At 36.1% G+C, this 21532-nt stretch overlaps 1 protein-coding gene and 1 pseudogene across 1 annotated transcript in view; both read right to left on the minus strand.

Moving 5' to 3' along the window:
* SNTG2 (syntrophin gamma 2) overlaps positions 1–21532 on the minus strand; it is a 612266-nt gene that overhangs the window by 100966 nt on the left and 489768 nt on the right. The gene's annotated exons all lie outside the window — the stretch shown is intronic.
* Positions 15108–15564, minus strand: LOC122742444 (annotated as a pseudogene).

Genomic DNA, 21532 nt, shown 5'->3' on the forward strand with positions numbered 1-21532 from the left:
TAAAAATGGGAAATGAATGAGTTCTACATATGGGTAAGAGCTTATGTCAATGAGACAAGTGTTTCAATATAGGTGGAATAAAGACTGCATGAAGAAGAGTATTGTAAAAGAAGCCTTGGAAGACAGGCTGATGTCAGGTTGAAAAGGATCCTGAATGCCAGGCTAAATAATTTATAATTTGTCCCTTAAGCAGTAGGGAACCAATTAAAATTTGTGATCCTAGGAGCAACATGGTCAGAGCTATGCACAAGGGAGATTATTTTGGCATCTTTGAAAAGGATGGATGAGAGGGCAGAGAAGAAGTCAAGGAAATAAGTTAGATTATTATATTAAACTTTTAAAATAATCCACGTGAGATGTCATGAAAGCCTAAACAAAGGTAGGAGCAATCTGAATGGAGAGAAATGGATGTCTCATAAAGGCATCTCTGGAAATAGAATAAAGGGAGCTCAACAAAGGATTGAATGTAGATGATTTAGGAGGGCTAACAAAAAAAAAAAGTCAGATGTTTTGAGCCAGGTGACTAGGAAGGTGTTAACATCTTGTTTTTGTTGTGTTACTAATGTGCTATGTGACCTTTTCTGTCACTTAGTATCTACTTTTTCCAACTCCATTTATAAAGATAAATGAGAAAAGATATAGGAAAGTCCTTGGCAGTAAAGTATATTTGTTTGAGGAGTAGAAGGTAAAGCTTATTTTTACTTTAATAAATACAAATACTGGTATCACAAGGAAACACAAACATTCCATTTGGATTTTGTCAAATGTATTCAGTAGTGAAAAACTGCATCTTAGGTAAGGAATAGAAAGTGACATTGAAATGAACAGTTTTTATCTGATATAGAGGATGGAAAAATATTCCAATGCATTTGATGTACCGTTGGAAGGGCAAGGGAATTCTAATGAGTTATGCTTGACAAGATCTTGAGGATACAGATTCTGTATGAGTTTGGGAGCATTTTTTTGGAGGGCATGGTAATTAAAAAGCCTTCAACACAGATGCCATTGAGCTCAGCTTGACATCTGACAGTGCGGAAATATGGCATCCTAAATATACTGTATATATTTTTGACTTCAAAAGCATGTTGGAGCACTTTCCTGAGGAAGCATGTTTATAAAAGAAAGAGTATAAGTAACTTTACAATCAGTGAATAAAAATAAATAGTGCAGTAATAATTAGAGCTACGTATGTTGTTGTGCTTAAAAAAGCCTTTTTATAAGTACACAAGTCTCACCAATAGTTCTAAATCCATTCTTGGTAAGTCAAGTGGACTTGTCACCCCTAAGTCATATGGATAAGTATTTGGGTTTTGTTCTGTTTGGCTCCCAATGGCTGAACTTGTACCAATGGGGAGAAATGATAAGAAAACAAATTTCAGCATTACACAGAGAAAAACAAAATAAAAACTTCCTAATTATTGGATCATAAAAAAGAAATGGCTTGCCATAGGAAAAGGTTCATCATCACAGGAGCTGTTGTTCAAACAGAGATTGGAAAGCCACTGTTTTAAACTGGATTTGACTTGAATAAAGGGTTGAACTAGGCGACCTCTTGAGGTACACCTAAAATTTTATGATTTACAGATCTAAATTTGGAACAAGGTGAGAGGAAAGGCTTATATGTTTCTGGAACTTGGAGCAAAAGAGCAATTAAAAGGTCAACATTTGATAAAAACAATTTACTTATAATATTCATGTAAATGTCTCTCTGATTAGACTGTATGCTCCTTGAGGGCAAGGACTGCTTCATTTTTGCTTTGTCTTGCCAGGGAATTGCACGTGGTTGTCCCTTGGCAAATTATTGTCAATTCACTGATTATAAAGCTAAAGAGAAGAGCATTGAATAGCAGCTTCAGAGTCAGAGGGACATGGGATTAAGTCCTGTCTCTGACATCTTCTGTTTGTGTGACCCTGAGCAATTCACTTAACCTCTTGCTTTCTCAAGGCAACTCTTTAAACCAATAAGTTGCAGAGTAGACACTAGTCTGAATTGATAGAGGGAATTTCTCTACTAGGAGTTGCCTATATTAGTGAAACCAGAGATCTCCAAAAACAGTAGGTAGGAATTTTCAACAACATATGAATGTGTTGTGTTTATTCATTCAATAAATATTTCTTTTTTTTCTTTTTTCCTTTTTTTTTGGTGGGGCAATGAGGGTTAAGTGACTTGCCCAAGGTCACACAGCTAGTGTTAAGTGTCTGAGGCTGGATTTGAACTCGGGTCCTCCTGAATACAGGGCCAGTGCTTTATCCACTGTGCCAACTAGCGGCCCCCAATAAATATTTCTTAAATGCCTAATGGATTTGCTAGGATCTGTGAAAGATACATAATATACTTAGTAACTCACAGCTATTCAATACTTCCATTGAAACACTGGTATATAAATCAATCAATTAACAAGTCCTTATTGAGCACCTAAGTGGCCAGCACCACCTAAATACTGAGGATACAAATTTATAGAACTAAAAAGTCCTATCTCATAAGCAGCTTGCATTTTAATGGGATAGATAATAAGTACATATAACAAATCATACAGTATAAATATGAACTTAATCAATATATATGAAGTTATATAAATGTATATGTATACATATCTGCATTCTCTGTCTTTTTCTGTCTGTGTCCATGTCTCTATCTTTGTCTCTCTGGATATAGTATTTAAATACAAGGTAGTTTGGAAAGTTGGGCACTAGTAGCTGGGCTGAAACAGGAAAGGCTTCATGCAGAAGATGGTGCCTGAGCTGCATCTTAAGGAAGAGAGGGACAATAGAAAGAGAAGGGAATAAGCATTTAAAAGTGCCTACTATGTGCCAGGCACTATATGAAGTATTTTTACAAATATTATCTCACTCACAACAATCCTATGAAGTAATTATTAGTATTAATCCCCATTTTACAATTGAAAAACTGAAGCAGACAACAGTTACATGACTTATCAAGAAAAACAACTAGCAAGTATATAAGGCTGGATTTGAAATTGGGTTTTCCTTACTGCAGGCCCAGCAGTGTATCCATTGTGCCACCTACCTGACTCAGAGGCCTGAGGCAGGGATAAGGAGGAAATGCATTCCAGACATAGGGACAACTAATATAAAAAACATGGGAATATAAGATGGATGGAATAATGTCCAATGAAGCTGGAAGGAGGCTGGGGCCAGGTTCTGTAGGGCTTTGACAGCAAAACAGACGAATTTTTTATATTATTCTAGAGGCAATGGGATGTCACTGACATTGATTGAGTAGGGGAATTATGTACTGGATAGTTTCTTAGCCTAGCCCACACAACCTTATTTAACACTCTAAAGGGATGAACTATAGTATTACTTGCATTACTAATTATAAATTATTATCTTTTATAACATGTAACATATAAATTCATTATAATTACAAATATCATTAGTACTTAATTCAGTATTAATTTCAGAATCCTATAATTTGGCTGGCAAACATTTCCCACAGAAATAATTATTATAAATGGTAGAAAACTAAGCTCTATTCAGATCCTAAACCATATGTGGGAAAATCTGTTTCATGCCATGTGGTAAAGAAAAAAATTGCACCAGAAATGTTTCTTCTCACCTTTATCCTTTATCTCTTCTTTTCATGCGATCCCTTTAACCTTTATGGTAGAAGCTGCTTTACCAGCAGTGACAAAAGAATGGGGCAATATTGAAAATATGTCTATTTTGTTTCCTCCTTGCCAAACAGTGCAGCAAGAAGGTTATATTACCAATCAATAAATATTTATCAAGCACCTACTTACTTTCAGGTACTATGTCAGATGCAGAAGATACAAAGACAAAAATGAACTTATCCTTACCCTCCAAGAGATTATATTTTATAGTTATTATACCTTTCCTGCCTGATTTCTGACTTTTTGGACTTCTACACAATTTCTCTTCTACATTTCACCCTGCATCTTCTCTCAGTGCCTGAATTTCTTCTCCCTGCAACATCTCTCTGTCATGAGAATCCCCTTTTCCCATTGGTGAGTTCCTCCCAAGGCCTCTATTTTGGGGAGGGGCCCAGGCCAACCAATCTTCATTCCCATTCCCAATCACTTCCAACTTTACCAATGGCAGAGGCACCTTGTTTACTTTCCCCCAACCTTTTCACTTCCTTTTACTATACTGTCTTCCTTCATTAGAATGAAGGCTCCTTGAGGGCAGGGAATGCCTTTCTTTGTGCTTGTTTTTGTATCCCCATTACTGAGTACAGCAACTGGTACATAGTATGAGCTTAATAAATGCTTGTTGACTTGCCTTGTTGGCTCCAGGAGCCTACATTCTTTAGAGGCTCAGGTACAATTTATATCCTCCTGGGTTCTTCACTAAGGCAGAAATACTCCAAAGCCTGTTCACATGTATAGGCATTTGCACTTGATATAGAATACTTCAAGACTTCAATGGATATGTGATTTCATTGATGTGGGTATGGATACAAATCACAAACTACTCATACCTTTTTATCTTATGTGCCTCTAATTTATTTTCTCCACAAAAGATTTACCCAGTGGACTAGTGGACTTCATGTAAATAATTTAATATCCCATATATATCAATATGGCATACAAGCTATTTCATTGAATACTGATAATAAGATGGCTATACTCCATAATGGCAGCAAGGTGATCCAGTAGATAAAATGCCTGGTCTGGGGTATGGAAGACCTAAGTTCAAATCCAACCTCAGATACTTACTAACTCTGTGGCCCTGGGCATCACTTAAACTTTTTGCCTCAGTTTGCTCATCTGTAAAATGAACTGAAAAAGGAATTGGTAAACCACTCCTGTATTCTTTGCCAAGAAAACCCCAAAAGGAGTCACAAAGAGTTGGACATGACTGGAAACAACTGAAAAACAGTATCCAAATTCTATCATGGAATCTTGCATGTTCTTAAAATAAAGGGCTTTACAAATCTTAAATTTCTATATAAGTACTTTATGATGATGATGATTCAATGGAGGCAAATCATTGGAGTAAAATTCTCTTTTTATAAACAAGTAAAAGACAGTGCTCTCAGAATTTCTTCTTCACACTTGTCAGCCAAGTGTATGGCTTTAGCTTTAGCTTTTTCATTCTCTTATTTTCAATAAGGACACCCTTGATGGATGTATACAATTATCTTAATAAAGAATTTGAGGGGCAGCTAGGTCACACAGTGGATAAAGTGCCAGCCCTGGATTCAGGAGGACCCCAGTTCAAATCCGGGCCTCAAACACTTGACACTTACTAGCTGTTTGACCCTGGGCAAGTCACTTAACCCTCATTGCCCTGCCTTGCCCCGCCCCCCCTGCCCCCAAAGAAAATAATTTATATAAATTAGAAAGTAGGCATTTTGGGTTTTGGTTACTGATGTTGCATCAATTACTTTAAAAAAAAGACCTGACATTTTCAGTATTTTTTTTCCAGTGGGTCACTATAGTCCCCTCTCTTAAATATCTTGGCATTTAGTCCTTTCAGTGCTTTTACAATTGATTCCTCCAGCATAGATTAGTTTCCTGTGTACTTGGTGCAATCTAGCTATCCTATTTTGCTTTGTTTACTCAAATGTCATTTACATAGCCCATGTAGCATATTGTGCCTTGAGGTGTATGAAACCAAATATACTGGTTAGTACTGTTATCTTGGGAGAATTCAGCTTTAAGAGGCAGAGACTGGGTCTGGAATCAGGAAAATAAAAGTTGAAATATGATCTCAGTCAGCTGTGTGACTTTGGGTAAGTTACTTGATCTTTGTCTCAGTTTCTTTAACTCAAATATGGGGATAGTGTTAGCACCTCCCTCCCAGAGTTGTGAGGATCAAAGGAAATATTTGAAAAACACTTAGCACAGTGTTGGAATATATTAGACACTATAGCTATCATTAGCCATAGCTGTTATTGTTGTTGTTACTATTTAGTTAGGTGGCACAGTAGATAGCATACCAGGTCTGGAGTCAGGAAGACAAGTTCAAATTTGTCCTTAGACACTTACTAGCTATATGACCCTGAGCAAGTCATTTTATCGTTTTTGCCTCAGTTTTCTCTTTTGCAAAATGAGCTGGAGAAGGAAATAGTAAACCATTCCATTATCTTTTCCAAGAAAACCCCAAATGGGGTCATGAAAAATCAGACATGACTGAAAATGACTGAATAACATATTATTATTATTATTTAGATTTCATAAAGGTTTTTTCAAATGTATTTTTCTATGTACCACTCTTTGTTGTTTTTAATTTTCCAATGTGCTCATTAGTAACATTTTCTACCTTGGTGCTACTCTCAGCTGTCATGCCTCTTTGCTTTTCTTGGAGATCAAGTTTCTCTTACTAGAACCTCTGAAAAAGTTCTATTGTAATATCTCAACACAGCATAGACATGACTCTGGTTATGTTTTCTAGCAAAAGCTCTTCAAGAGAGTGTCTACCATACTAGAAAGAATTAGAATAAATCTTTTGTTTTCTTTTTGAGAACCTGTTTAGCCAAGTGTCTAGTCTATCACCAATTGGCTGGCTACCAGGTGCTCAATTATTGGATCATGACAACCCCTGAAATCAAGAAAAATCCAAATGACCCGTAACTCTATATGATCTCTTCTACTTCTCTAGTGATTGGTGGCACAGTGTTGAAAATTAATTTAAAAGCTTTAAAGAATTTCTGGTTTTAGGGAATTAATAGAAATAAATTTAACTGTTTTTACTCTAAATTTGAGATTCTAGTCTAGTAATGAGCTTGTCATAATATATAAGAAACTGATCCATATAAATATTCATCTCAGAAGACATAAGGACATTGAAGCTAAATGGAATAATAGTTTGCATGGTCTTCTTGGAGAGAAAAATAAAAAAGTTGGTTTCATTGTGTACCCAAAAGGAAGGAGAAACATCCCATGGTCATTTCCTCTTTCAGTGTTCATGAGCATAAACAAAAAATAAAATTAAAAACCCACCAACAACACTGTGAAGATTATTGCAATGTACTGGCTCACCTCTGCTGCAAGAGATGGAGAAGAGAAGTTCTAAAAAGAGCTTTACAAAATCTTCCAAACATAGTTGATGCCAATTTGAATTCTCCATGATTTCAATGTGTAACTTAGCTGAAGATATGGGTAGGGATGGGGAAGAGTATGGTGGTGAAAATAGGTTGTAAAATATAGTTCTGGATTAAGAAATGATACAAGACAAAGGTATATACAATACTTGGACACCTTGTGCCAGAAATTATTTTAAAATACTTTCTGTGTTACCCTAAGGAGCTTTCTTAATTTCTAGCTACCTTAATTTCCTTAATTGTAACATTGGGAATTTCAAAGGGTTATCATGAGGATCAAATTATATAATATTTGTAAAGCATTCTACAGAGTGCCTGACATATAGTAGGTACTTAAATACTTATTTCCATCTCTTCCCCTCCTTATGATTTTTTTTTGAGAGAGAAGTTCCTAGACATAATAAGAATTAAACAACAATGTATAAAGTAGAATCAACTTTATCTTAACAGAAGTAAAATGACTGGCTGTCAATGTAGAAGTCATTTCCAAATAAGTTGTTTACATTCAGAATATTGAATAGTTAGAATGCAAGGATGGGAGTCAATTAAATCAATGAATAAAATCACCTGCTGATATTTAGTGTCAGAATGCTATACCACTATTGCTTAACTAGGTGACTACACTTTTCTATTGAATTAATCAAATGTGATCTTAAGACTAAGAGTGGGAGACATTCTTGATCAGTTTAGAAATCTTTGAAAACCATTGAATGAACCGGAGTGACAATTCCCTGAAAGGGTGTTTATATTGGTTGCAGAAACTTGGCAAATAGAAAATAGCCAGTCAGTTCAGAACTGAGACATGCTAGCTTATAGCATAATTAGTAATAGAAGCTTCTGAGAAGTAATCACTTGGTGCTATGGGAGGAGAGCACTTTGACCTCATCCTTAGTCTCTTTCCCTCCCATCTTGACTGAAAGAGAATATTTTGAACTTCAAAGCGTCTGGAGAATTTTGGAATTTTGATTTTCATCCTTGTAGCATCCTCAAAACAACTGATCATATATGTATTGGGAGAAAAGGGTATCCTGGATATGATGAGGAAAGGGAGATTTCACGCTCTACAAGGATTCCAGAAGAAAAGCTGCACCATAAAGAAGGAGAAACCCATTAATATCCCAACGATAGGAACAAAAGTATTTCTAGCAACCAGAAGTTGTGAATTACCCCTTTGCCACATATGCTTTCTCAGATTGAGCTCACTTTCCCTCTGACTCCATACATATATTGTTGGGAGAATGTGGTATGCTTTTTTTTTTTTGAGGGGTGGTGCTGTTTTATACTGAATGTTTTTTTTTTTTAGGTTCTTACTAGGAAGCCAGTAGATTGGCACAGAGATAGAGTGTTGGGCTTGGAGTCAGGAAGACCTAAATTCAAATTCAGGCTCAGTTACCTTTCTAGCAGTGTGACCCTGGGTATGCATCAGTTTCTTCAACTGTAAAATAGAGATAATAATAGCACATGTAATGGCGTTGAGAGGATCAAATAAGACAATATTTGTAAAGTGCTTTGGCATCATATAAATGCATATTCCTTCTTCCTGGCTTGTTTGTCTTCCCTACTCCTAGAGCCTTGAGGAAGGAAGAAATAGTAGCAGAGCTCCGGGGGCCTCAGAATGCCAGTGCAAGTAGGGAGCTGGGAGAGTAAGCTCTAGAACCTATGTCACATGAGCAAAGATCAAAATCAATATCAAACTAAATCATAATAATGAAAACATGCTACATGCAATTAAAATACTAACTTAATATCAACAAGGAGAAAAAAGACACTGTCACCAATTAATACCATATCTTCTTCTCTCTCTCTCTCTCTCTCTCTCTCTCTCTTTGGTGGGGCAATGAGAATTAAGTGATTTGCCCAGGGTCACAAAGCTAGTAAGTGTCAAGTGTCTGTGACCGGATTTGAACTCAGGTCCTCCTGAATCCAGGGCCAGTGCTTTATCCACTACCATTTCTTATAAAAGTTTAAAAACTGTTAAATAATTGTCACAACAAGGAGGCCATAGGAATCCAGAAATAGCCCTTTCAGAAGATAATTTATCTTGCCAGTAGGAGAGATGTACATTAAACACAATATGTTATTAATTTTTCAATATTACAGTTCAAAAAGAAATCATGTTCCTTTGATAAGTCAAATTCATAAAAGGTGTTTAAAAAGTTTGGAACAATTTAAAAATAGCAAGAAACAATCAGATGTCAAGATAAAGTCCATGTCCCACACTAATTCATTAAATTCTTTCCTGACTTAAATTGATCTCTCTCATCCTTGACCTCTTCTTATTAAAAATATCCCACAATTTAGCACTTTATTATATGTGCTTTTGCATTGTCCTCTAATTTTTTTCTATTAATAAAAACCCAAGTCCTCTGAGAAATATATGGGGAAAGAGAAAATACTGTATATTTGTATCCCCATGGTGACTACCTCAGTGTTGGATGGGGAAAAGACTAATAGGTACTTAATAATACCTGTTGACTGAGAACAGACCCTGGAAGGCCCATTACCTTCAGGACAATAGCACTCAGTTCTGGCTCAAGCAGCACACTGCAGGAAGTTGCTTGCTTGATAAGTTATGAGCTTTACCTGTCAAGCCATTAAAATGAAAAAGAAATGTAATTTGCCACAGGCCAAAATGACAAATTACAATGAGTATCCTCTACAAAGAAGTATTTTATCTTGTCAATAAAACCCTTCGGGTTCCTTGTGTGCATTTCTATTCAAATAGCAGTCTCAGCATTCTAACCTAAATATTTTATCTGTCTTTCTCAGGTCTTGGAAGACAGTGGTTTGCAGTCAACTTTCAGTTATCTAGGGGCATATTTCCTGCCTCTACTGGACCTCCTCTCATCTGATTTCCACTCTCCTCTTAAGATGCATATGATTAATCAACAAGTATTTAGCACCTTCTCTGTGCCAAGTACTGTGTTATACAATGAGGATACACACACACACACACACACACACACACACACACACACAAAGAATGCTGTATTTTCCAGGAGGTGTTGTTGTTGTTTTGTTTTTTAACATGGAGGTAGAAGAGGAAGGCAAGTATAAAATAAGACACTGGAGATGATTGATGAGGAGAATGACACAATCAGATCTTCCCTTAAAGAAAATCTCCTTGGAAGTCATAGATAGACAGTGAGTGGGAGATACTTGAGGCAGGAAGACCAATTAGGAGGCAAATTTGAGAATCTAGAGGGGGTGAAGTCCTGAAGGTGTTAGCTGTATTCATGGAGAGAAAGGAAAAAGAAACAAACATTTATTTAAGTGCCTGTTATGTTCCTGGCACTCTGCTAAGCACATTGCAAATATTATTTCATTTGATCCTCACAACAACCTTGGGAAGTAAGAGCTATTATGATAAGATGTTTTGTTACTCAGTACAATATACATGTTCTGTATCGTTCTCGACTTTATTACTAAAAGTCTTTTTTATTTTTATTTTTTGCAGGGGGAGGGGGAGAGAGAGAGAGAAAGAGGATTGTCTTTGTTTGAAAAGTCAGGAAAAGTTATCATTTCATGTCTGAGATGTTTAGTTATCTATACTTTTTTTTTCTACCACTTCCCTGGGAAACGACATTAGCTCTCTTGCTTTTCTTTGTTTGTTTTTAGCAACTTGCTATTTATAAGCTTTCCTTACAATACCCCATTAGATTAGGCTCTGAGACTCAGAAAAGTGACTTCTCACATAGAATTCTGGACTCCCAATGAAATGAACCAAGTGAGGTATCTGAAGATGATATTTAACTTAGTATGCAAATAGAGGAACAAGAGCCTGGCAAGAGTTTTGGCTTTAGGAGTCATGAATCCTGGGTTTGATTCACAAATCCTAGTTCTCTTCTGATGATTAATAGTTATGTGGCCTTAGGCAAGCCACTTAAGTTCTCTGGTCCTCACTTTTTTTCAGCTGTAAAGTAAGGGTTCATTCATTCATTCATCTATCTATTATATATATATATGGTTCATTCATTCATTCATTCATCTATCTATTATATATATATATCCATTTATTTATTTATTCATTTATCCATTCATTCATTTATCTATTTATTCATCTATCTATCTATTGCAGGGCAATGAGAGTTAAGTGACTTGCCCAAGGTCACACAGCTAGTAAGTGTGAAGTGTCTGAGGCTGAATTTGAACTCAGGTCCTCCTGAATCCAGGGCTGGTGCTTTATTCACTGTGCCACCTAGTTACCCCCTATTTATTTATTTATTTATTTTTACCAAGCTCCCTTGTCTCTTACCCATGACTATCCATGATTCTATGATTTAAGTTTAATGTTCTTCTAATTATGCTATATTGTCAATCGGTCAATAAACAATTATTAAATGCCTACTATGTGCCAGGCACCATGCAAGAGCTGGGGAAACAAACACAAATAAAAGGAGATAGTCTCCGCCCTCAAGAAGTCTTGTGATTTCATTGGTGTTGAGAACTTCTGGAAAGTATATTCCCTCTATGAAAATACTGTCTATTCCTAGATTTATTCTTTCTTCTGCAAAATTAAAACAATATATATCTTTTTATATAAAATTTATATCTTTTATCCATTAATGATAGCCATTATTATTATTAATAAAGCATAAATGATAGCTGCCTAGATTCAGTATGGCTTATAAAGAGCCCGACAAAACATTAGAAACACCCGGGTTGAAGTCATACCTCCGACACGTACATATTCTTTGAATCTGGATAATTCCTATAACCTCTCAGTGCCCTGGGCAACTCTCTAGGATTATAAATTGCTGAACATCTGAATATTTGTATTTCTAGAGGAAGGACCCAACATTAGTAAAATAAACAGACTAAAAAAGAAAAAAAAGATAGCCACTAATGATTTCAATGAAAGACTATCTCACCTCATCCCCAGACAAAACATAATATTGAACAATAAAAATGTACTTAGTCAATAAGACTAAATGTTTATTTTGTGCCAGGCACTGTGCTAACTGCTGGGAATAAAAAGAAATTAAAAGGATAGTCCCTGCCCTCAAGGAGTTCACAATCTAACTGGAAAAGACAACACATATACCTGAAACAGAATAACAGGAAGGGAGGAGAGTACCCAGATGAAGGGCATGTGCAAATACAAAGGAGTCAGCCAGGAGGGAAATGAGGGCATGGCTGCCCTGGATATCCATCTTAATTGAGGGATTCAGGAGGAGTTCTCTAATGTCCATTCTGCAACCTCTCTTATCCAAGGGAAGAAAGGGTCAAAGACTGGGAGGAGGATAGTGTGGAGAGGTGGGGGAAATGAAGTGGTGTGAGTTTCAGAGGTGTGATCTTGCAGGATGAGGAGGGAATATTATGATTAATTGTCTACTTGTTTTTCCTAGCTATATGTGTGTATATTCATCTGTATATCATTTATGTACACAGATACAAATACAAATTCTCCTTCTAAGTCCTATTTTGGTGCCTCTGCCTGTTGTGGACATGACTCTGAGTTTTCAAAGGCTAGGCCAATGGGGATTTTATCCTGGTAGAACCTCAGGAGATAGAGTCTTTAATTACCCTGGCAAAGACAGTCTGAACATCAGCTTAGCTAAATAGCTCTTGAAGTACTGAAGAAAATATGCAAAAATGAGGAAAGACCTAACTTGGTCTAATGTCTACAAACAGTATAAAAACCTTTTGCAACTTCATTACTTAAAGGTCACATTTCCACTTTTATTGTGAAGTTTAATCATTTGTTTGCCTGAACTGATAAACTTAGTTTATCATTCTTTATTGACTGCCCTAAGAGATAATGCCTAGACTTCTGAGTATCTGTCAACTGCACAGCTCTTGAATTTCTAAATAGTTTTCAAATTCAGTCAAGACTTTAAATGAATGGCAAAGGGGTCTTCCTTAAGTTAATAAATGATTACTCTTGCTAACTTAACTATAAAGGTGAGACTCCGTAAGGAATCTAACAGGAGCTCTGTGATTAAGGATAGAAGAGTACACTATGCCTATACTATGTTCAGCTATTCATTTCATAGTTCCATATAGAATTCTTTCATCCAAACACAGTGATTCCAGTGAGTGTAGCTAAGGCTGAAAGGTTGAAATATATAGCATAGTGACTATTCCTAGTGTAGGAAAATGTTTAGTCCCAGGCTTTTTCCCTCTAGCTTCTAGCAATAAATTTGCTGATGACCTGTAGAAAAGCAGTTCTCTTTTTTCTATTTAGTAGAATAAATAAGAAGCAAACTTATTTTCAACCTGTTTCCTAAATAAGTCTTTGAAAATTTGCTTTTTCCTCTAAAATTTTTCGACTGGCATTGTTCACATTTATTCTGAAAGGGCTAATTGAGTATGTCTTTCATGTAGAGATAACAGAAAGCCTTGGAATCAATCAATGATTAGAAAGTTAAATATAAAGGCTTAAACTCATTGCTCTTCTTCTTTCCCTAATAAGACACCATCTATTGACTCGGCGCCTTTTCCTTGGCTATACCCCATGCCAAGAAAGCTCCCTTTCTTTGAGTTAGACTCTGGGTTTCTCTGCCTCCCTTTGAGTCTCAGGTAAAATCCTACCTTCTTCCAAAAAGTTTTTCTTGGTTCCCTTTAATCTTAGTTCTTTCTGAGATTATTTCAGTTTTATCATATGCATGTATGTGTATATAAAAGATATATGATGTATATATGTATTTGTGTGTATGTATATGTATAGATATAAATTTGTAAATAGATGTTTACATGTTGTCTTTCCTATTAGACTATGAACTCCTTGAGGGCAGGAACTGTTTTTGCCTTTTATATCCCTCTTACTTAGCATAGCACCTGACACATAATAAGTGCTTAATAAGTGCTGACTGACTAATATATTCCAATAATCACATTAACAGATGCAGGATGCAGTAGGCATGGCCAAATCACATTTCACATAAAAAGAAAAGTAATATGGGAAATTTAGTGGACTGAAAAATCAAAATACTCTATAAGATGTCCCAGATTATCATCTTCCTTTTCTGGACAAATCCTTCCATGATTGCAACCTAAGATAATATTAATTGTTTAGGGAATATCCTTAGAAAGTTCATTCTAAAGCTTTTGTATTGTTGTGTATCAGCTAAAGGCAGCTAGTCTAGAGCTTAGTTTCTTAAACTGTAGGTCACAACCCCATATGGGGTCACATAACTGAATGTGAAGGTTGCAAAAATTTTGGCAACAGTAAAAGGTGCCTGTTTTCTGGAAAGACTTACATGAATTGATACTGAATGAAATGAACAGGACCAGGAAAATATTGTACACAGTGTCAATGACATTGTGTGATGATCAACTGTAATAGACTTGACTCTTCTCAGCAATACAATGAACCAAGATAATTCCAAAGGACTCATGATGGAAAATGCTCTCCACATCCAGAAAAAAAAAAAGAACTGTGGAATGAAGATGCAGATTGAACCATGCTGTTTCTATATTTTTTTTCTTTTTTGAGGTTTTTCCCTTTTGTTTTGCTTCTTTTTTGCAACATTACTAATGCAGAAATATATTTAATGTGATTGTACATATATAACCTATATCAGATTGCTTGCTGTCTTGGGGAGGGAAGGTAGGGATAGAGAAAAATTTGGAACTAGAAATCTTATAAAAAACAAATGTTGAAAACGATCTTTACAAGTAACTGGAAAATAATAAAGTACTTTTATGATTAAAAAATAAAAACAAAACAAAAAATATATACCTGTTTTATATACCTATATACCTGGGGTTGTATAAAAATTTCTCTGGGTAGGGGGAGAAGAGGTCGTAAGTGGAAGCTGTGGTCACCAAACTTGTTTGACTGTGCACCTTCTAAGTATGATATTTTTGAGCATTCCCCAAATGTATAAATTCTGTACATGTATAAAAGACAGCTTTGCATAGTGGGATGAGAGCCAGTCTTGAAGATGGGCACATCTGGAGTTGTCTTGCCTCTGAACTGTAATTGTTGTGTAACCCTATCCAAATCACTCAAACTCTCAGTATTCTAGGCAACTCTCTAAAACTATTGCTGTTCTTGTTTGTCCCTCACTTTTTTTTTTCCTTTTCAGTTTTGAACCTTTAATGAGGAAAAAAAAAAACCATATAACAACGATTATACCATCTCCCAGGGCTCTGTGTGGTCTGGGACCCGGAAGTGGATGGGTTGGATGATGGGCGTGGGAAGCTCTAAAGCCAAAGTGGCCTCTTCATCACTCGACAGCATGTTGGGGATCCCTAGGCTAATGGGAAACAGGCATCTGGATTCTGGGCACTGCAGGGTGCCTTCAACCATCTCCACCTCTAACAAGACGTGGTGCACCTTCCTGAGAAACTCTTCATCCTTATCATAGTCTTCAGCCAGCGACCGGGGCAGTTCAGACAGGTATCCCAGGCTCTCGGCCGCTTCCACCAGCGTCGTCCACTCCATCTTGGGGATCATGCACGCACAAGTCTGAGTTGAAGTCCACGGGGCTCACACGTATCTCCGTGGCCTGGATCCGGAGTGGGCAGCCCTTGAGCCCCACCCCATGTACGTGGGAGCTCAGCAAGTTGTGGGTCAGCAGCTTCATCCCGGCCTGCGCGTGCACCCAAAACAGAACCCTCATTCGTAAAGAGGACCCTGACATTGGAGTGATGCCGTAACTTGCAATAAATTGGATTTAAGTGAGGGAGGGCTGTACAAGGTCACCAACCTCACTCTCTCCTCCCGAGCCATCTGGGTCCAGTGGCAAGATAAATATCAAGATAATTGAAGTTGGCAAATTAAGACAATTGGGCCTAAGTGACTTGCCCAGGGACATACAGCTAATAAGTGTCTGAGGTGAGAACATGCTGACTAGCATTGTTAGAGCATTTCTTCACTGGACAATTTTTTGTATCAATGAAATCAATCAGCAAAGTAGTATTTATTAAGTACCTACTATATACCAGATGGGCAGATAGGTGGCATCATAGATGGAGTGCTGAGCCTGGAATCAGAAAGACTTCCAGAGTTCAAATCTGGCCTCAGACATGTAGTAGCTGTGTGACCCTGGGAAAGTCACTTAATCCTGTTTTCCTCAGTTTCTTCATCTATAAAATGAATTGGAGAAGGCAATGGCAAATAAACCATGCTAGTATCTTGGCCAAGAAAGCCCCAAATGAGGTGACAAAGAGTCAGACATAACTGAAACTTAACAACAACACCACAACAAACAACAGGAACAATATCATACCATATACTATCCTAAGCACTGAGGTCACAAAGAAGACAAAAACAGTTCTTATCTCTATGCATATACATGATTCAGAATTAAGTTAATTTTGACATTCAATTTTAATTTCCATCATAGATATATTTCACAAAGATATATGTATGTACATATATCCATATATACACATGCATAAATATACAAACACACATACATAGATATATACAACTTCAAGTGGAAGAAGTGTAAAACTTGGCTATATTTGCTAAATCATGATGCTCATTAAAAACATCATCTATCCAACCATTCTGGAGACCAATTTGACCTAGCAATACCACTTTTGGGTCCTTTTCCCAAGGAAATCATAGAAAAGGGAAAAGGACCCACATGTTCAAAAATATTTATAGCTGCTCTTTTTGTGGTGGCAAGGAACTGGAAATGGAGGGGGTGCCCATTAGTTGGGGAATGGCTGAACAAGTTGTGGTATATGAATGTAATGGAATTCTATTTTGCTGTGAGAAACGATGATCAGGAGAAGTTCAGGGAAAACTGGAAGGACTTGCATGGGCTGATGATGAGTGAGATGAACAGAACCAGAAGAACATTATACACAGTATCATCAACATTGTGTGTTGATCAACTGTGATGGACTGGATTCTTCTCACCAATGCAATGGTACAGGAGAGTTCCAGGAGACTCATGATGGAAGGGGCTTGTCAAATCCAGAAAAAACAAAAGAACTGTGGAATATGGATGCTGATTGAACCATGCTATTTCTTTTGGTTTTGGTGCTGTTGTTTTTCTATTTTGAGGTTTTTCCTTATTGCTCTGATTCTTCTCTTATGGCGTGACTGATGCAGAAATTTGTTTAATGTTGTGTATATATGTGTGTGTATATATATATATATAAACACATATATATATACATATACATATATATACACATATATACATACATACATATATATATATATATATATAAAACATATATCAGATTGCCTGCTGTCTGGGGGAGGGAGGAGAGGGAGGGAGAAAAATTTGAAATTGCAAATCTCATGTAAACAAATGCTGAAACTATCTCTACATATAACTGGAAAATAATAAAAATAATTTTATTTGAAAAATAAAAATTAAAAAATCTAAATTTTTTAAAATTTGAAATTTGGTTAGTAAATTAGTTATTCTTTCAAATCTAAAGTTGTTGGATTAAAAAAAAATAATAAAAATAATTCTAAACCCTCTTGAAATTTCATTTGAAAGGTTTTCAATCAAGTTACAGAATTTTGTTTTTAAGTTTTTAAAGTATGCACATATGAGATTATTTATAGGCTACATAAATTGTTTTGGGCAACATAAGGATAGAAATCATTTCAAATACCTGTTTTCAAATGCTTCCTCCATAGTATGAATTTCTTTCAAGAAAAAGTTATTTTATCAGTCCTTCTTAAAATGCCACATTTGTTTGATACAAAAGACATATAGGGAAAATAAATATATAACACCAAAATCCATTCCCCTGTGAATAAGTGGTCAAAAAATAAAAACAAACTTTTCAAAAGAAGAATTCAACCATTTTAAAAGTGTCTTCTGCTCAATAATAGAGAAAAGCAAATGAAATTAACTCAGAGGTTTCACCTCATACAGTAAATTGGTAAAGATGACACAATGGGGATATTCATTGTTGGAGGGACTGTGGCAAGAGATGCACATTAAATACTCTTCGTGAAACTGTGAGCTCATGGAACCATTCTGGAAAGCAATTTGGAATTATACTAAGACAATAACTAAAGTATGCATAATTTTTGTTCAAGAAATCTTGCTGTTTGGCATATACTCCAGGAAGGTCAAAGATAGAAAGAAAAGTTGTTTCTACACCAAAGTATTTATAGTAGTACTTATTTTGTAGCAGGAAAGAACTAAAAACAGAGTATATGTCCACTGATTAGGAAAGAGCTAAGTAGATTGTGGTATGTGAGTATAATGGCATATAATTGCATGTTAATGATAATGAAGAATATAAGGAGGCACAGAATGACATATATGAACTGAGGCAATGCACACAATGACTACAGAAATAAAAATGGAAAGAACTACAATAAAACCAAATCAATAAGCTCTGTAATTAGAAGGATCAAGCTTGACTCAGAAGAATAGACAATCAGCCTCCCTGTCTATAAAAAGGGAGGGGAGGGAACTATAGATATATGGATAGAAAATACTGTATACATTTTTGGTTTTGATGGATATGTTGATTTTTATGAACCATTTTCACTCTCCTTTCTTTCTTAGAAAAAAAGAGTACCTAAGTGGGAAAAAAGAGGGATACAGTGACAAAGAAAGATGATGTTTTATATATTCATAGACATATATGTATATATCCTTTTAATGTCATATTTGCCTTTTAGAGTATTTTTATTTTCTTTTAAATATCTGATATGTTGCATACTATAGAGAGTTATTATAATGGAAAAGATCAACAAATTCAGGAAATCTGCCTTTTAAAAGCTAAAATGCATTATCACATTAAACAGATGAATTTTAGGAATTTTGCTAGGAAATAAAAGATGAACATCTGTGTTATGAAAATGTTGACCTATGTAATCTTTTTTTGGAGTAAACATTTTTAAAAAGTTGTCTTGCTTCCTGGTGAGTTGTTTTTCAAATACTTGAGTCTAGGCCTCCATAAAAGATTTTTTTCTTTTACATTTCTTTTTAAAAAAATCAATCTTGACATATTTCTCTGATTCTTCGTACAAACTTTTCCAAGAATTTAAGAACTCAACTAAATTTTTAGTTGTTAAAAATTAAGCAAGGGAATCTCTCAAGTATGCAGACAAATGCATCCATGTGCTCATGTATTTGGAAAGGTCCCCCAATAAACAGATCAATAAATTAGTATAAGCACTTATTCAATATCACTTACCATGATAGGCTCTGGGGATACAGCAAGAAACAAAAATATGAAATAGTCTGTGCCTTCATGGGACTTTATTTATTTATTTTTTTTTTAATTTAATTTTTTTTTTTTTTTTAGTAAGGCAATCGGGGTTAAGTGACTTGCCCAGGGTCACACAGCTAGTAAGTGTTAAGTGTCTGAGGCAGGATTTGAACTCAGGTATTCCTGAATCCAGGGCCGGTGCTCTATCCACTACACTATCTAGCTGCCCCGGACTTTATTTATTAAAAGGAGATAAAGTGTACATAAATAAATACATACTGTGATGAAATAATGGGATTTAGCAGATACTCAAAGACCCACCTGGAGATTAATCTAGACTGAATCAAGTGAGAGTGATTGACTACTGATTAACCTACTTCAAGTTAACTGGATTGTAATCACACCTGGCTAGCCCTTAAGAAGGTATTGTTCTCAGAAGCTAGACTGTGAATTCAACTTGAGAACACCTTCAAAACCAATGGATTTGGATGACGCTGACCAATCAGCTTGAAGCAGTGTGTAAGGACTGCCTCAGTTCCAGACCTATAAAAAGCTTCCACAATCAGCTTGCTGGAGAGTTCCTAATTAAAGCAGGCTCCTGGTGGAGGACTTGAGGAAGAATCCAATCAGGCTGGAACTCTAGGCTAGATAGACCTTTTCTTAACTTTTTGAACTCCATGTTAATACCTGTATGCTTTAATAAATGTTTAATGCCCAAAGACTGGTGCTGAAGCTTCTAATTTAAGGTGATCACACAATATAGATTTTAAACAACACAATACAAAATGTAAATAAAATAATACTATGTAGTCTTAGGAGAAATGGAACTAGGATTTAGGAGACAAGGAAATCTTCATGTAAAAGGTGATAGGTTTTTTTTCATAAATACTGAAACAAGTAGAAGATTTTAAGATGCAAAGGGGAGGAAAGTACATTTCAGGCTTAGGTAAGAGCTAGGGAAAAGACACAGAAATGGAAAAAAAGAATATCATTTATGAGGAACAGGAAGCAGGCCAGTTTGAATGGAACAGAGAGTACCACCAATCAATCAACATTTATTTAATACCTATTATATGACAGGCACAGTACTAAGCCCTGGGCACTCTAGTACAGGAAGAAAGAAAAAACAAAATTCTAAAGTTGGGGCTTGTTGTGAAGCATTTTAAATGCCAAACAGAGAATTTATATTTGATTTGTGGGAAAAATATATTACATTGTTTGAATCTATCCTTGTATGGTTGAGAGACCAGACTTGTTGTTTAGAGACTAGACATGTTTAATGCTAATGTCTAAGTCATACTGATCCCCTAAAACTTTCCTGAGGATCTGGCCATCAATGGAAAGAATGAAAGGATGGATAAAGCACTGGCCCTGGAGTCAGGAGGACCTGAGTCTGTGTGACCCTGGGCAACTCACTTAACCCCAGTTGCCTCACCAAAAAAAAAAAAAAAAAAAAAAAGGAATGAAAGGAGTTTCCTTCCATTATACATCTCAGATGATGTTTGTGTCTTATTTGGATACTGTGCTGGCCAATCTTCTTGTTGTTTCCTTGTCTTTTAGTTTGAACTTTATATAATGTAAAACTTACAGAGGCCTAGAAGCAGTGAGCTACAGATTTTGGTTTTCTACCTTTCTGGATGCCTTATTAGGCTTCTAATTTTTAAACTTCCAGGTTCTGTTCTTGACTGATAGATCCCATAGGTAAACTACTGTAATTTGTTGTGTAGGGGAGCTAAGAGGTTAGACTTGAGCTTTAAAAAAATAACTTTGGCAGTTATGAAGAGGATAGTTTAAAGAGGGGAGAGACCTGAGGCAAGAAGACCAATTATGATGCCAATGTAACACTCTTAGGGCAAGAGATGAAAGGCCTAAACTAGACTGGTGGCTATGCGGTAGGTAGAGGGAAGGGCACAAACAAAGAGATGTAGACATAGAAACACTAAGATTTGGCAAATGACTGGATATATGAGGTGAGAGAGAGGTTTGTTGTGTGGGACAGAAGACTGATATATAATGATATCTTGGCACAACTTAGAAACTGGTTTAAGTTATTGCCTCTAAACAGATCATAGATCCCCTTTTCCCCTTGTGATGGCCTGAAGATCATCTCACCCAGGGTCTAGACTCCCTTCTTTTGATCAAGTCATATCTATTCTTCCATTACAGATATTCATTTATAGCTTTGTCTCTTCAGTGAGACTGTGATCTGCCCATCTTCTTGCCCCTTCTTCCTTGACCTATCTCCTTCTCCCCATACACCTTAGCTTTCTGGTTGTCTCAAAGAAAGACAGAAGCCTTTTTTTATATAACCTAAAAATACACTGCAAAAAAGTTTCTTGATTTTAGCATCATTGGCCAGTATGCCTCATTTGTGGAAGCTTCTAAATATCAGTTACAATGAATTGGCAC

Source organism: Dromiciops gliroides, chromosome 2 (genome assembly GCF_019393635.1).
Source record: "Dromiciops gliroides isolate mDroGli1 chromosome 2, mDroGli1.pri, whole genome shotgun sequence".
Lineage (NCBI taxonomy): Eukaryota > Metazoa > Chordata > Mammalia > Microbiotheria > Microbiotheriidae > Dromiciops > Dromiciops gliroides.